Raw genomic sequence first — 13,653 nt, 5'->3', positions numbered from 1 at the left:
GCCCAAATGTTGATTAGAGCAAATTTCTACATCCCTGCTTCAATCTGGCTAATGCTGTGTCTCAACCAATAAAAATATAGCTAAACAGAATAAACAGAAATGTTCCTTGCGGAAGTGAAACCTTCATGCAGGCGTGGCTGTTTGTTATTGCATAGGCTCACGAACGGCCGTCATGCATTTTGTCTCGCTCAACCGGGGTCAAAGCGTGTCGACCCACATCCTGAGGTGGGTAGCTGGGACCCGGGTACGACCCAGGTACGTGGTTTCACACTACGCAGGATTGTGACCCAGGTAGCCAGGACCAGGTAGGAGTGCCAGTGTGAAAGGGGCTTAAGAGTTTTTAAATTTTAAACTATTTTCCATAAATTGATAACCACCAGGTGAAGAAAAAATCCCCTCACAATCTAGTTTCTGAATAGGCAAATCAAATCAGAACAGTACAGTTTGTCAGCTAGTGCCATTGACATGTATTGATTAAAACAGGCAAATAATGTACTGATGTATTGAGTAGATTAAACATTTGCTCCTTTGCTCTTTAGGTATTATGTTGGCATTAGCCACTTAAAACCATTATGTAACCTCTATGTCTAGTTTACAATATGAACGGCGGTTGTTTACACACACTGTCCAACATCTGACAATATACCTGTTTTGTTAATTATTCCCACTGTCCGCTAGGAACTTACCAAAATGATAACTAGTGCTTGAAATGGGGTGGTACTCACCAGTACGGAGTACTGCCACTTTTCAATTTCAAATATTTGAGTCCCACCACTTCTTAATTTAAAACATTTGAGCAGCACTTTGGAAGTTAAGTGTAAAGTGTACAGTCTGTTGACAGAAAAACTAACACGTGCCAATTGCAAGTGTCACTGGATATGTCATCGAACAAAACAATTATGTTTCCAAATAATCGGAATACAGTCAGCACTCGGATATACGATACCCAGATACAAGTCAGTCGCGTTTTCGTCCTTGTATTAAGAATAAGATAAATTCCCATTATACATGTAATAAATGAATGCACTTACCCCGTTACACGCGATTTCCGACTCAAAGCCCATGTGCTCCAGGGCTGCAAAGATTCTCTGTTTGTTACACAGAGATTCTGTGAGTTTTACCTGACAAAAATGCAGCAACAAATAAACAAACGAGAACAGCAATTCCAGCTACAGTAATGTGAAACAGATAATCATTAAATAGTTTTTGATACTCTGAATCAAAATAGCTTTAGTGCATTATCTTGACGTAAAGTTATTTGTTGTAGCTGAATCTTATTATTATTATTATTATTATTATTATTATTATTATTATTATTATTATTATTATTATTATGTTTATGGTATACATCTATAGCCTAATACTTGGCACCCCCTGTCTTTAAGGGTTAACATTCAATGAGACTCTAATTCAACTTTTCACTGAAATTTTTTTTTGTGCATAGTGATATTTACTGTTATTGGAAAGATTGTTTTAAATTTGCTGTGTTAATTAAAAAAAAAGTAAATAAATATAATCTTTGTATAATTGTTTTATAATAGCATTAAGGCACGACAGGGGATGGGTTGACATGATGTAACCGCACACTTAAGGGTTAAAGGCACTCAGCTTTGCGCCTTATAATGCCTTAAGTGTGCGGTTATATCATGTCAACCCATCCCCTGTCGTGCCTTAATGCTTCATGGTCCTATTGTAAGTGACTATGCATATAATGCACAGTTCACAGCCTACCTCTGTAAAGCGCTTTGTGATGGTGGTCCACTGTGAAAGGCGCTATATAAAAATAAACATATTATTATTATTATTATTATTATTATTATTATTATTATTATTATTATTAATAACCAACTTTATTAAGATTGTAACCATAGTATTATGTTTTTAATGAATTGATTATGTATTTCTTTCTTTTTTTAATTTGTTTTTGTTTTGTACTGAACAAGTTATACAATAAACGTGTTTTCATTTTTTTTGTTGTTGTGGGGTTTGTTATCAATAAATTATTGTTTGACTTTACTGTGCTCTATTAATTTACACTATAACCTGTTGGAAATTCAAGCAGAAAGTTTAGCTGTTGAAACAGCATGACAGAGTGAGAGATCAAGTGGTAGAATTAGAAAATACATTGCAGATTTCCTGTAACCTGATTGGTCAATATGGGGTCCCTAATCTCTGGTAGAGGTCCTCTGTGACAGGATAGCCAGGTCTCTAAGGTCCAAGGAGACTCAGAGCTGTAACTGCAAATCTTTATTTCTCAAATAAAAATGACAGACAAAAGGACAGCTCACAGAGCCAAAAATAAAAAGGTTAAACAAAACAGTCATGCACCACAAATAATGAAACAGAAAATCCCACCCAAGTTCCCTCTCCCCATCCAGGAAATATCGAGAACAGTTGTTTGCTGTCAATGGCTAGTCTCCGATTTGAACTACAAGTTGTAGAAATCTAACAACTGGATGCAGACTGATTAATTTCAGCAACTTTATTTAGCATATCATAACAACACAGACACAGTGCTCTCTTCTCTAACAAAGCCAGGAGGCTTTGATAAGCCTGATGAACACACTGAACAAGTTACTGAACAAAGAGCATGATCAACATTAACACATGTAAGCTACAATATATTTTTAATCATTCAAATTTTAATTTTGCTAATAACATTTTAGGACGTAACGATGACTTAAATACTGAAACTTACAGAAATATATGAACGTGCACTCAAATCCTAATCAAAAAAATTGAAAGTTACTGGTACTTTTATTGTTTTACGTAGATAAAAACTAACAATTCACAAGCCATGGAATATGAAGGAAAACGTTTGTCTTTATTAGCAACAAAAACTAGTGTGACATAAAATCACGACAAAAACAGAAAAACTTTTTTTTTTTTTTTTTTTTTTTTTTTTAAACACAGCCATTTTCCAAATATCAATAGAACCCTCCAAAGAGGGCTTTACCATCCGTCTTTGACTTGGGCCTAACCAGACAGTAAAGCCCTCTTTGGGTTCTATTGCTTAATTAAGACTACCTTCAAATACTTTAACTGACAATAAATGTAAATCCAAAAACAAAATAAGCAAGCAAAAAATGCACATGTAAGCATACATTTATAAATATATTATTACAACACTGCGTTCAGCAATATTTTCTTCAGAACTGCAGGTTCACAAGTTCACTTCAGCTTTTCTTCTTAGTTCTCTTTTGGCAGGGAACTTATCTGCTCCTAACAGTACAGTGTGTATCTGTTGATGGAAATATAATAAAATATAAAATGTCCTCTACCAAAAGATGGTGCTCTTGTGATGCTCCAAAAAATGTGAAACGAAGGCATGTTCATGAAAACTGTATGACCCTGCACAACACGACAGTACCTCTTTGACACAATCTAAACGCGGTGTGCAGTAGGCAGCTTTTGTTTTTGTTGAACTTGAAGCTAAAACCCATCCTTCCATCTATAGCGCCTGACAATTCTGTAAAGAACTTACATCCTAACAACTTTTTACACTTATTTTAAAGTCTGTTTCGAAGCTCTTTTTGAAATATCCGCTCCAGTGCACTGATATTGTAACGATTATTGCCCACATTGTCAAAAAAGTAAAACAGCACTAACGATCCATGATGTGGTACGGAACAGAAAAACCAGAGCACTTGTTTGTTTTCGTTTTCTTTACATCACTCTTTCTGCAGTGATTTAGAGGACAGATCTCAAACCCCAGTGCACTAAAGCAGACATTTTTGAAAAACGCTTTGAAACAGAATTTTGCCAAGACTCCCAATAACATATTTGAAGAAGCTGGTGGCAAGTGGTGCATTTTAGAACCATTTTCTAAAATCTGCAGCAAGACAAGCATAGGGATTTACTAACTGAAACTCAGAAAGTTTTTCAACTTTCAACTGATAGTCAGCTTTTCTCCAGCTGATTGCATCCACTTCAGAAGGCTGTCCTTGTCTTCTAGATTCCAGTTATTAGAATATTGGCATTTATATCCCATCCCTGAATTTTTTTTGCAAATAAGGCTTTTCAGGGCCCGACACACAAAACAGCTGTTTTAGTGAGGGTTAATTAGTTATCATTTTTTTAAAACATTGTTTATAAACACTATTTAAAAACATTCCTTAAAACTTTATTCCATAAAGTTTGTGATACTTCAGTCTAGATTCTCCAAGCTCTATACTCCAAATTGACATTAGAATAAGACAGGAAAATACACCTAATAAAGTTACCAAACCAGAGAAAAAACAACTAATCTAATTTAACCTATTTGTATTTTATCCCTTCTAACTCCTGTTCTGTAAGGATTACAAGCATGTAACACACGTCAAATGAAAGGCCACACAATTCTCTTTCTTCACTGACAAACACACAGTTATTGATATATATTATAAAACTACCCCCAAAACAAAAATGCATAACAAAAAATTATCATTTATTTTGTTACTCACTGAGAACAAAGACCTCAAGGACAAAATTATAGTGCAAAATGAAACTTTTATTGCTTCTGCACATAAGTGCCAAATTTAGTAAGAAACAGACAAACAATAACAAAGTTATGGCATTGGGAACCTTGACACATATTTTCATTTTCGTTTCCAAACAAAAACAACAATTTATAAAAAAATAAACAGAACTATGTACATTTTAGTAAAAAAAGTGTCCCACAAGTAAAAAGGACCTCAGTTATTGTCATGCCAATATTGTCATCAGTTGAGGGTTTGTTTGGAGAATGGTGATCCATACATGTCAGACTGAGTTGACCAATAGTCTTGTAGATTTGGCATGTTAACCAGCCCCATGCAAATGACCACTGCCACAAAAGCATAAAACTCTCCCAATCCAACAGGCTTCCATGGATATTTTTTTCCTTTAGGTTTTTGCTTTTCTCCCTGCTTGTTTGTGTGCTCACATAGCCCCTTCACTGTGTTTTTGGAAAATTACAGTTTGAAGAGATCTGACACACTGTAGTTATCTGCTGGCTCAATCTGAATTCCTGGCCTTCTAACAGGTGAAAACATAGGGTGAGGGGGGACTAGGGTGTGTGTTTCAGTTTCATCTTTCCAGGCCACATCACTGCTGCAGGTGTTGTTTGTAGGAGACTGGGAGGCGTTTCTCTGCTTTCTGCCTGTCTGCCTTCTACCTCTCTCATTACTCCTGTTGTGCTGTGAGACAGCGTGCTGTGGCATCTCTGTGTCTGATTCAGAGTCACCAAAACACATAGAATTATAGAATTAGAAACTATCAAAACACACACAGCTAAAAATAAAAAGGACAAACATAATTATAATTGTGTTTATTATTTTACACATACATTGTACACACCATGCTAGCAGCAGAACGCAATCGTACTATGTGAAGTCAACGGCACAGATTTTTTTTTTTGTAAAACTACTAACTAAAGTAAAAATATAAAACAACGAAATAAAAATAAATAACTAAAATAACAAAATACAAATAAATAATACTTACCGATCCAAAACTGGATCAATCCCCTTTGTGATCGGCAATTCTTCATCCGAAGGAAGAAATTCTTCACCTGAACTTTCTCCCTCTGAACTTTCCAATAAAATGTCATGGAGCTCCTGGGCAGTAAGTTTCTTTTCCTCTCCTCTCGGTCACTCTATGATGCACTGTTTTCTGGGTACTGTACTTATTGACACTAAGAAGGCTAGATGTAATTTGAAATGCGAGACAAACAGGTGCCGGTGCCAGTCAAGGTAGTTCACATTACATTGGTAAAGAGACTTCAGTACTTACTTACCTCTGATGGCTCCACTGCAGAACTGTGGGCACCCTATCGGCCACAGGGGTTGATGGTGTGCAGTGAACCGTGGATTCCCCTGCCAACCTAAGCCCTCCCTACCTGGGCGGCGCTCCGCCAATTGTGAGCCGCCCCCTAGGAACCCCCGGTCATGGTCAGCAGTGACACAGTGAATCAAACCTGCAATCTCCAGGCTATAGGGCGCATCCTGCACTCCACGTGGAGGGCCTTTACTGGATGCGCCACTCGGGAGCCCTAGTACTTAACTTTCTGAAGTACTTCTGGTCCTCCAGCAATTGCATCGCCAAGTTAGCCTGCAGAGTTCTCATTGCTGAAATAGCCTAACAAACACTTGTCCATGTCTCATTTTTTTTGTAATCCTTACTTTGTGCCTTTCCTTTACTTTTGGAAATTGTATTATAATGTTATTTATGCTAAGCAAAATGAACAAGACGCACTGTCACCAATGCACACTGCTGTCTCCTGACAAGTGAATGCGTCACTGTATTCTAGACCTTGTAGTTTATTCTAGGAACAACTGATCCTGGTATATGAGGTATCATTGGAAAGCCCAAAGCCTCTGCTTTCTTATGGTATATTGAATGTGTTTCCACCTATTTTTAGTTAGAGGCACTTGAACACACCTACCGATTTGATGTGCAATACAGCATTGCACTATTGAATGTACTGGATGGTGAGTTTCTGTAACTACATATCTGGGCATGTGTGATGTCTTTGGAAAGCCCAAAGCCTACACTTTCGAATGACGTTGGAATCAGAATGCCATCTCTTGAAGCCACCGAGTAATAGGCAAGAAACAAAACTTAGGGATCTGACAGGTCACATGACTCAAGCCTGAGTTGCGCTTTGCTGTAGTTTAATTTTAGAACGTCTGATACGGACATGTTATACATCATCGGAAAGCTCTAAAGCTGCACTTTCCAGCAAGCCTTGAGGTAGGTATCTATTATGGTTCCAGAGATATTCTCTCGAGAATGTCGGCCCGCGGGCAGGCGAGTTTAAGGGGCTATGGGCTTGTAGCTTGTAGTCACTTCACAAGGCAAAAGGGACTGCGTAAAGGGACTACTAGAATAAAGTATTTCTGACTTTAGCAACAGAATAGGGGTTTCCCCTTGACTAGGGGAAACTAAGGATAGAGGACGAACTAAGGTCTCCCTGGCTTACTGAGACATGTAACTGAGAGAGGTCAGACTCGGCTAACGCTCCGAGGCCACATGGAGAGCCTCGCAATCTGTGCAGGGAGAACAAAAGCGCTGGAAAAGAGAATAAAATAAATAAACAGATAAAGAGGGCCAGGGGTCTAAAGTTTTGCTTTGCTCTCTGAAAGGGGAGACTGGCACGGGTGCAAATGAATAGATTTAAGAAGGAGAATGGAAAACTAAATGTAGTTTAAGTTTTTGGCCGGCGGTCCCCATGACCTACCTTCATCACGTTGTCGGCCTCTAAGGTGGGGAAGTGAGCTTCACAAAGTGGAGAAGGAAGAAAGGATGGAGGAACCTGAAAAGCAAGACGAGAATTAGGAAGCTGGCTAGAGTTTAAATAGGGTGACTGACAGGTAATTAAAGGGTGAGTGACAGATATTTTAGCGGGATGACACGAGGGAGGAGCCCCAGCTCCAGCCCCCCGAAATACACAAAGGTTCTACAAGTTGATTCATATTCATTTTAGAATTGTGGTTGTGCTAATGATGGTTTTATAGCAAATACCTTTGGGAATCTAGTCTGATGTCTCAGAACAACATTTTAGTTGATATTTTCTATATAAAATATTGTTAAATATCTATTGAATGCTAAAAATTGTAATGCAATTTAGCAAAACATGATTGTCCTAATGTAGTGTTTATTGAGAACAGAGACCATTTGTTCCACCCACTCAGAATATGTGGTTGTTGTTGATCAGAGAGGTCCAGTTGTTTTATCCCCTTTAGGGACTACTGTAGAATTCTAAGGGATCGTTATGACTATTTTCTAATATTACAAATGTATTTCAAATGAATTACATTGTGCCCGTGTAAACTCAGGTCCAAGACCTAATTTTGGCTCATTTGAAAAAAAGATCCAACCCCTTTGAAGTTCCTTCCCAACACCAAGGTGATGCTCTATATAACACTTTGATTTACATATACATGTAGGTGGGTTTCCTAAATGCTAATTTCTGCAAGAGGTCTAATATTTTATTTCTGGATACAAAGTGTTAACATGGTATTTTCCTGTTTCCAATTTCTATCATTGCTTTTTGTAACGTGTACAGGTAAATAATGCAGGGATGATCTTTATCTCTCTGCCTTCTTTCTACTATAGTTCCTAGTCACAGAAGAAACTAGTAAACCAAAAGGTTAGGGCAATGTACAAAATACATATTCTACCTGATGAGATAAAGCACTACGAAGGTTTTAAACAATTCACTGGTGGAAAACCATACAGACAAGGGAAGCCCCCTTAATCCTCCATCAGATGGGCTCACTTTTCCAAACAAACAGACAAGGAATCAACCTGAATTCTAAGTGCAGGACCAGACTTGTTGCAGGAAACCATTTCATTATATATTTTTGTTCTTTGTCAGGAATCAACACTTTCATATGTAGCATAGATCCAAACCTGTGGATTAACAATATATGTAATTCAGTACGGAGAATCCACAACGTGGATGATTTAAATTGCAGTTGAACAGACGATTTAATGATGATAATGAATTTGGCTGGAGACTTTGTCCGTGGGTGCTGACAGCTATCAAATAATAAATTCAAATAATGAAATTGCACATCTGAACTTTTAAAGTGTTTTTTAAAATGCTTACAGTATACATATTAAATGCTGAAGAAAGGTAAACACGCATGCACCAATCAGCAGCTACACTCACATCTGTTTCATCCAATGGAAGCACTGACAGTTTTTTTGCTCTTGTTTGATTGGGTGATTCAGACGACTCCGTCCAACCCCTCACTCTACCAGAAAAAAAAAACAAAACTTGAGGAGGACTGATGCCTGACGATTGACTTGAGGAGGGTTGACGACTGACTTGAGGAGGGGTGAGGATTGACTTGAGGGGTGACGACTGTGAAAATGTATTGCAGGGGTAATTTACCGACCCACTCAGGTTCTTTATATTTGGCACTGGAGTATGATTTCCATTACATGAGAGTAGATGTTAAAACGTCATGCTGTTCTTGCAGAGACAGGACACAAAGAGTAGGCTCAAGTTAACCATTTTTAACGTAGGGTACAGAAGATCAGCAGAGGTGGGGAAGGCACAAACACACCAAGGGAGCAAAGAATATAAAAAAGCTAAAAAAACAATACAAATAAAACAGACACAGAAAACACACTCAAAGAGATAAGACATGCTCTCCCCTCCCCCTCTAAACTCTGATAAGAGAATCAAATAAAATATTTAATTTCAACAAAAGAAAACAAGAAACAGGCATTTAACTTCTGTCACATTCCCAAAAGTCCATGCATTGACTATAGAGTCTATTTACAAGTCCCAGTACACAGATATGAGCGAGCTTCAGAAAGATCGGTGCAGACAATCAAGGGGAGTCAAGCTGTAAGCTTGCACGAGAGTCAAGTCTCTCGTGCAAGCTTACAATACTCAAATCAATCGGCCCTTAAAAACAAAGCGACAGCCGCATCAGATCCGCAACACAAAGCAGTCTGCTCGCTAGCTGTATCGTGAGCCTTTTAAACCTACTTGGAGATTAATATCAATTGATATTCATTAAAAGCATGTGAAATCAATTACTGACTGATTAGATGAAGGGTGTTTTAGCAGTGACAATCAGTGCAAAAGACAACCAATTTATATTAACAAACAAAGCACACAACAAAAGGAACATGATAAATAACATTTGAATAATACAATTAAGTGAAATTAACATATAACTACAATAACACATAAACTAAGTTAATAATAAATGTGCAAATTACATCTAAAGAAATAAACAATCACCAGGGTAAAGTGCCGCTTTACATCTCCCTTGAAGAGATTTTAATCTCAATGGGACTTTCCTGGTTAAATAAAGGTTACATTTAAATAAATAACTATGTATAAGGGATAATAAACACCCTTGACATCCCTGTGGGTAAATGTTTAATCAATATCATTTACAGCAGGCTAGTCAGGTTAATGATATCCCAAATGGAAGAACCATATATTTAAAATATATGTGTAAGCTATTTTAAATGGTCTGTTTAAATATGGTAAAACATATAAAATATATTTTAAATACAACAAAATTGGCTCTTTTATACTGAAATATATATTAAAAATGGATGGCCATATGAAAATTAATATAACAAATATACGTAATTATTCACAGTGTGTATTTTGTGCATGAAAAAATATATGTACATAATGAACACAGTAGAAGGAATTAGTCCTGTTTTAGGTACCTGCAGTACAATATTAAAAACTGCTCACCATAAGAAGCCACCCAGGACAAGCTAAAATCAGAAAAAAACAGCACAATTGTGCTGGAGATTAAATAAAATAAACATTGCATGGCACCACCCCCCAACCAAATGACTCTCTCGTCAGCATACCGACCCCCTTCTGCCACATGATCAAGTAAGTGCAAGACTATAAAAAAAACATGGATTAAACAGAGATTTCTTTAACCTAGTGTTGTACCGATATGTTTTAAAATAAAAATCAATGTTTGATAAATGTTAGTTTCTTTCAAAACTAAACAGTTGAGGGCTATATAACAAATGGGTGTGCATCACATCAATCATTTATTTGGTGGTAGGACTTGTCCCTAAGGTGCCACCAATAGTGAATTCATAAATAAACCTGTGAAGGAAAGTTGAGGCGGAAGAATATGAAAACAAGTAACTTGTGGTAGATTCCATTGGTCTGAAACCTCTGTACATTGAGCCTTGCATTTTGACTTGCTTGGTTTTGATGCTTACCTTTTGGGTGCTGCTTTGAAATCTTCATTGTCATCTCCCAACCAGCGCTGAGAGATAGGCAGGGAGGCAGTTTGACCACCAATACCTCCCCAGTAATGTTGTTGAAGCTGACACCCTGGGATCCTTCAAGAAGCTGCTTGATGAGATTCTGGGATCAATAAGCTACTAACAACCAAACGAGCAAGATGGGCCGAATGGCCTCCTCTCGTTTGTAAACTTTCTTATGTTCTTATGGTAATGTGGAAGATCTGATTTAGGTTGGGGAGCAGGAGGTAAACTCACAGCAGACCGGAAAGAGCGGTAGGCTTAAATGTACAATAAGTAGCTGCCACTATTTGTAGGTTGACAAGGATGTGGGAGTTATCTCATGAATCCAATGTCTGCTTGACTTTTGATACGAATCAAATGATCATTTTTGCAGGAGTATTTAGAGTTTTCCTGCCTGAAACTTTTCTTAGCTTTACATTCTTATTTTAGGGGGAATGAGTAGAAGGGATGTAAGGTATCAGTGAATCAATTAAAAGTAAATAAAAACAGCAATGTAAAAATGTTTAATAGTCAAACATATGTTCTTACACACTATAAGGTTTATCAAGAAAAGTTATTGCTGTTCCTTTGTATACAATCAGAGCTGCTGGCCCCAACGCAGTTAGTGATGGAGCTGGTAATAGTACTGTGCTGCTGAGCTTTGCTGCCCTGTGTGCTGGAGGAGACCAGTGACTATTCAGAATCCCTAGAGACCGAAGGAAATATTACAGTCCCTAATTGGATTGAGTAGTTTGAACTTGGAAAGCATTTTGTCCTATATTCTCCAAATGTACAACAAATTGTGATTAGCGCATACTTTTCAGAAAGGAAAATCACACCCAATACATTTTCCAAACCAGAAAGAAACAGCTCAGACATTGGGGTTTGCAAGTAGTCTGAATGTTTTTAATATTTATTTTTGAATTTTATTCAGTGTTTTTTACTTCATAAAAATACAATTTGTATTACACAGCTTTGAGAATCTAACCCTTTTCACATAACCTTGAATTCATGTTGATTAAATTTATTTGAACAATAAATATAGATTTGTGGCAGAGCGAAAGCTCTGCAGATGTAAATAGTGTGTGTGGGAATGTAAGGTTGGCAGGGATGGGGTTAAATCTGTGCCTGGCAACAATTGGGTGCTAATTGGGGGATGGCCACATGTAGAAAAAGGGGAGACAGCCTGGGTCAATTGGAGCATACCAAATTTAGTCCACTTGATGGGTCTAATAGTGGATTAAGCAGGTTTAGTCCACTTGATTGGACTTAATTTAGTACACCTGCTAATCCTGATTGCAGCATACCAGAAGTTAATCATCACAGGTGGATCATCTGCTAAATCAAACTAAATAAGATCCTGATTGCAGCGTACCAAATCAGATTCATGATGATCCTGTTCAAGTGGATTCATGTAGTACTGTGAAGGATAAGACTAACTTAGTATGCTTGCTCATCTTAAGCATTTACTGCTTAAAATGTTTTGCAGAGACAGCTGCATTTTTCCCCCGAAATGACTAGTACATCTGAAACTTTATTCCGTACATTTCTTATGCCGGTCACTTTCAGGCAGTCAGATCCATGAGAATACAGTATTGCACAATAAGGTAATATATTTTCAGTTTAACGCAATACAATTTCAGTTAATATGCTTTAACTATAAACAACTAATGGTCCATTATCACGCAAGTAAACATTTCTGTGTCTATGCAGTAATGTCGGCAGCTTAAAATGCAAGTGATCTGCCAGTTTGAAATGTGTACAAAAATACATGACATTTATTTTTGCTTTAATATGTTTGATGTAATAAAATGTGTCTTTCTTTTTGTACAGGGATCCCTTTATATATTTATCTTTTTTTTTTTTTTTATTTAGTCGTTGCCAATCAGTTTTTATTATTTTCTCCCCAATTTGAAATGCCCAATTATTTTTAGGCTCAGCTCACCGCTACCACCCCTGCGCTGACTCGGGAGGGGCGAAGATGAACACACGCTGTCCTCCGAAGCGTGTGCCGTCAGCCACCCGCTTCTTTACACTCTGCAGACTCACTGTGCAGCCGCCTCAGAGCTACAGCGTCGGAGGACAACGCAGCTCTGGGCAGCTTGCAGGCAAGCCCGCAGGCGCCGGGCCAGACTACAGGGGTCGCTGGTACGCGGTGAGCCGAGGACACCCTGGCCGACCTAACCCTCCCTCCCCCCGGACGACGCTCGGCCAATTGAGCGCCGCCCCCTCAGAGCTCCCGTCCACGGTCGGCTGTGGAATAGCCTGGACTCGAACCGGCGACGTCCAGGCTATAGAGCGCATCCTGCACTCTAGCGAGTGCTTTTACTGGATGCGCCACTCGGGAGCCCCTCTTTATATATTTATCTGACACTCAATTCCACATATCAGATTAGTAAAGAAGGGTTTATACAGCTATGGGCAAAAGTATTGCATCACCTTAGAATTTTAGGATTGAGACATCATTAAAAAAAACTATATGAACATTTATTTAACATCATGTAATCAAAGAAACTACAAAAGGATATCACAAAAGTCTACCGGAAGCCATAATAGTAGTACAGTATTTCATATTGGATTTTAAAATGCCACATTTTTTGATTTGTCAGTTTTTCCTTAAGCATATGGAAAATTACAAAGCGGTATGTAATTTAATATATTAGCATAACATAATTCAGTAGGTTTCAATCGGCTTTATGAAGCAAAATGTGTTAATTCTATAGGGTGATGCAAAACATTTGGCCATAGCTGTAGGTTAGTCCCCATTATCGGTTTAACATATTCCGCTTGTTCCGATTAGGTAATTCAATTACCGGGATCACCTGTTTGGTACGCTGCAATCAGGATGAAGTTAGTACAGATTTACAGGATTTACCGGGATCACCTGTTTGGTACGCTGCAATCAGGATGAAGTTAGTACAGATTTACAGGATTTACCGG

At 37.9% G+C, this 13,653-nt stretch overlaps 1 long non-coding RNA gene across 1 annotated transcript; it reads right to left on the bottom strand.

The window, feature by feature from the left end:
* Window positions 1-2,946: 2,946 nt before the first annotated feature.
* Window positions 2,947-13,046, bottom strand: LOC131736944 (uncharacterized). Its single transcript, XR_009328534.1, has 3 exons — window positions 8,636-13,046; window positions 5,464-7,273; window positions 2,947-5,188 (listed from the first exon to the last, which is right to left on the bottom strand). It is a non-coding gene; the product is annotated as an uncharacterized LOC131736944 (long non-coding RNA).
* Between the last annotated feature and the right edge of the window lie 607 nt (window positions 13,047-13,653).

This window comes from Acipenser ruthenus, chromosome 4 (genome assembly GCF_902713425.1).
Source record: "Acipenser ruthenus chromosome 4, fAciRut3.2 maternal haplotype, whole genome shotgun sequence".
NCBI classification, from domain to species: domain Eukaryota; kingdom Metazoa; phylum Chordata; class Actinopteri; order Acipenseriformes; family Acipenseridae; genus Acipenser; species Acipenser ruthenus.
Note: the sequence above shows the minus strand (reverse complement) of the source record. Positions and strands in the feature narration are given on the sequence as shown.